At 42.5% G+C, this 4,601-nt stretch overlaps 1 pseudogene; it reads right to left on the bottom strand.

The window, feature by feature from the left end:
• Positions 1–3,331: 3,331 nt before the first annotated feature.
• On the bottom strand, positions 3,332–4,102 carry LOC147148111 (uncharacterized; annotated as a pseudogene).
• Positions 4,103–4,601: the final 499 nt, after the last annotated feature.

Genomic DNA, 4,601 nt, shown 5'->3' with positions numbered 1-4,601 from the left:
CCGTCTTTTTATCCCGTCTGGTGTTCATCCGAACTCTCTTGGTAGCAAGACCAATTCCACTCCCAGCTGACTCTTGTTTACCAATCATATTTCTTCTTCTACTCATAAACGCTGCAATGACAATGTCACTACCATCACTTACAGGCCAATACCAGCTGCTCACAGTACCACCACCCTCACTAGCTCCCCCTGCAGGCCCTCATTATCATTACCACTATCGGACAACTTTCCCATTGAAACCATCACCGGCAGACGCTTCCCTTGCACACACAAACAACGTGGTTTTAACAGTGGTAATCTAGTATATGTTAATACTGCTCATTCGTACCACCATGAGCGCACGTCCAGCACAATAATTAATCTGGCCGTGCTGAACGTGCGCTCCCTTTTAAACAAAACTTTTATCATAAACGACCTGATTTTAGACAATAATTTACATGGTATACTTTTGTCTGAGACATGGCTTGGTACAGATGCTCCAGTTGCTCTCAACGAGGCTTGCCCACCGAATTTTAACTTTTTATTTTCTACAAGGGATGGCAAAAGAGGAGGCGGGACTGCATCAATTTTTATTAATACTCTTTTATCAAAGGAGATCATTTTTAGCAGCTATTTATCGTTTGAACACCATGCCTTTGTTTTTAGCAGTCCCCCTATTCTCTGCATTACCGTCTATAGACCTCCCCATCATTCCACTTCTTTTATTACAGAATTTTCAGAATTCTTATCCATTTTATATTCCAGTTATAACAGGATATTAATAACTGGCGATTTTAATATACACGTGGACATCATCTCGGACCCACTATCCAGAGATTTTTCAAACCTTTTAAACTGCTTGGATTTTAAACAGCACGTCTTGCAGCCAACTCACAACAGAGGACACACCCTGGATTTGGTTATAACCTATGGCTTGTCTGCTGGTGTGTCCTCTGTTGTTGACTTGGCAGTGTCAGACCACTACTGTGTCTATTTTAACATCGCCAGTTTTAACCATCTAGCAGTCCCGGTCAGAACAGTGAAGAAACGCTACCTATCTTCTGAGGTGGCTGCAAATTTTATCGAGATCTTAAAAAACACTCCTGCTGACATTTTACCTGCACCCTGTGATCTTATTGTTGACAATTTTAACCTACATCTTAAATCATCATTAGATTCAGAAGCTCCACTTTTAATTAAAACAACAAAAACAAAGACTGTACCCCCGTGGAGAAACAATGCTATCAAAATATCAAAGAGAAAATGCAGGAGTGCAGAGAGGAGGTGGAGAAAAAGTAAACTTACAGTACACTATGAAATTTTATGCGAACAACTGAAATCCTACAGTAAAACTGGCAAGATCTTCCTATTTCTCAAACCTCATTACAGTCAATAAAAACAACCCCAGGGTTCTCTTCTCCACCTTTGAACTTTTAACTAGTTCTGATTTTAATAAGTCCCCACAGAGACCAACAGATGCTCTCTGTGAGGACTTTGCAGACCACTTCAGAAGTAAAATTGATGACATAAGATCCAGTCTTTTAGCCCGTCAAAACACAAGTTTTAATAAACCCGGACAATCATATTTACATGAGGAAACACTGGAAAGTTTTGCCCTGGTTGATGCAAGGACACTTGTTCGAGTTTTCTCCCAGGTAAACCCAACAACCTGCCTTTTGGATCCAATTCCCACATTTCTTTTTAAGACATTTTATGGATTTTTTGAAGAACAAATTTTAAATATAGTCAATTGCTCTCTTCAGACAGGCGTCTTCCCCGCTGCCTTTAAAACGGCGGTGGTGAAGCCCCTTCTGAAGAAGAGCGGTTCTGACCCGAGCGTTTTTAATAATTACAGACCCGTATCCAACTTACCGTTTTTAAGTAAGATTTTAGAAAAACTGGTTTTCATCCAGTTGAATCATTTTTCAAATACAAATAATATTTTGGAGAAATATCAATCTGGTTTTAGGATGAACCACAGTACGGAGACTGCTCTTTTGAGGATTTTAAATGATATTAGGTGCACTGCAGACGTGAGAAAACTCCCAGTCTTGGTGCTACTGGATCTAAGCGCTGCTTTTGATACAGTAGATCACCAAATTTTATTAAATAGACTTAAAAATCTAGTGGGCATCTCTGGTACTGTTTTTGACTGGTTTTATTCCTATCTCACAGACCGATATTTCTTTGTAAGTATGGATACTTGTTCCTCTAAAACTCATGAAATCAAATGTGGGGTTCCTCAAGGTTCGATTTTAGGCCCCCTACTTTTTAATCTTTATATGCTTCCCCTCGGGGATGTCATCAGGGGACACGGCATCAGCTTTCACAGCTATGCTGATGACACGCAGCTGTATATTGCCGTGTCTCCTGATGACACAGGACCCATTGATACCCTTTTAAATTGCATTTTAGATATCAAGTCATGGATGGCAGATAATTTCCTACAGCTCAATCAGGACAAGACTGAGGTTTTAGTTATCGGTCCCGAAGGTCAGAGAGAGAAGCTTTTACCAAAACTACACATTTTTAATCCCTCACACTGTGTGAAGAACCTTGGCGTCATTTTTTACTCTGAGCTCAGTTTTATTCCTCATATTAAAAATGTAACCAAGATTGGTTTTTATCACCTTAAGAATATTGCCAGAGTCCGCCCGTTTCTCTCTCAGGCTAACACGGAAGTGCTGATGCATGCCTTTATTTCCTGTCGTTTAGATTACTGTAATGCCCTGCTCTCTGGCCTCCCGAAAAAGAGCATTTCACCACTGCAACTACTGCAGAATTCAGCCGCTCGGGTGCTGACGAGAACCAGAGGGCGGGAGCACATTACGCCAGTTTTGAAATTGCTGCATTGGCTCCCTGTGTGTTTCAGGATCGATTTTAAAGTACTTTTATTAGTTTATAAATGTGTTAATGGTCTTGGGCCATCTTATTTATCTGATTTGCTTTTATCATACCAGCCCTCACGGATCCTGAGGTCCTCTGGCGCCGGCCTTTTATTTATTCCAAGGGTGAGGACCAAAATGCATGGCGAGGCTGCATTCAGCCGTTTTGGTCCTCACCTTTGGAATAGCCTGCCAGAGGATGTCAGGTCTGCAGAGACTGTTGATATTTTTAAGAGGAAGCTCAAGACACACCTTTTTAGTTTGGCTTTCAACAACTTTTAAATAATTTATCTTTTCTTTTGATTGAAGATAATTCTATGTTTTGCTTTGAATGTTTTAAAGCACTTTGAGTTGCATTTTTATGTATGAAAAGTGCTATATAAATAAAATGTGATTGATTGATTGATTGATACCCGTTCTTACAGGCTCGCTAATCGCCTGTAACCCGACCTGCTCTGATGTGTCTGTCATGGAAGGCTCAAACAGTAATCTATATTTCTAGAAAGAGTGATGGCACCTTCCCAGTTAGGGTGAAGTAGTCCACCTTAAGCAGGTCGGGTCGGCCCCAGAAAGAAGGCCAATTATCTACAAACTGCAGTCCCTGCTCACTACAAAAGCTAGCCAGCCACCGGTTAAGCGAGAATAATCTGCTAAACCTCTCATCATTGCCTCTCGCAGGCAAGGGGCCAAAGACAATTACTCGAGTGATAAATTAATGATATTCTCATCTTCATAGCGAGATCACAAGTCCTAGCTATGTTCTTCATTGTGATCTCTGATTGCCTCATCCTAGTATCATTGGAGCCGACGTGTATCACTATGTCGGAGTACCTAGTGTTGTTTGCCCTGTGCTGTTGTCTAGTCCTTTTGTGAGTCAGATCCCTAAGATTAGCTTCAATGTCGGGTGCTCTGGCCCCAGGAATACACATTATGGTGGCTGGATTTTTTATCTTAATGTTACGGGTAATGGAATCACCTATTACTAAAGTGCGGGAGCATCGAGGTGGAATGGGACTAGCTAACGAGCTGAATCTGTTATGCGTGTGAACAGGCTCACCACGATTAGCAGGCCGCTTAGGGCTAATGCTAACCGGACTCGCAGGTTGGCTACAACCCATACTAACAGTTGTGTCCGCCACATCTACGGTTACCACATTATTCTGCTCTAGCTGACGGACACGTCCCTCTAGCAGGGAAAGCCTTTCAATGAGATGAGTGCAAGTAGTGCCTGAAGACATAGTTGCGTGTAGTTGCCCTGTGGATGAAGGCAGTTGAGTAGCTGAAGGGCAGCCGAGGAAGCCCGCCAGTGTCCGAGTTGTTGTGCGACTGAGACTTATGGAATCGGCGATACGCTGCTTCCAAAAAATCTTCAGAGTAGTTTAAAAAAAAAAAAAAAAGAAGAAAGTCATAAGAGGGGAAAAAGACTCGCTCGTTCGCCGTTCGTCTCTCCGGCAAATTTGTGCCGAGTCGGCGCGGCGCGTGTGGATAATATGTTGCGTTTGGAACATATTCATATCGGCTCCATGGGTGCCCCAACTCTTTGTTGCTGAAGCGGTGCGTGCCATTGGTCTTGAGGCCCTTTCATAATTCACAAATCCTTGTTTGACTACAAAATGATGTCATCAAAGGGGCGTGGTTAAGGAGGGGCCTTACTTCTGGACTGCAGAATGACGTCATCAAAGGGGCGAAACTTAAACCGGATGTGACGTCCCAAAGGGACGTGGTTAGGGCGGGACT

Source organism: Filicampus tigris, chromosome 4, assembly GCF_054856515.1.
Source record: "Filicampus tigris isolate MCC_2025a chromosome 4, RoL_Ftig_1.0, whole genome shotgun sequence".
NCBI lineage: Eukaryota > Metazoa > Chordata > Actinopteri > Syngnathiformes > Syngnathidae > Filicampus > Filicampus tigris.
This window is presented reverse-complemented; position numbering and strand designations above follow the sequence as displayed.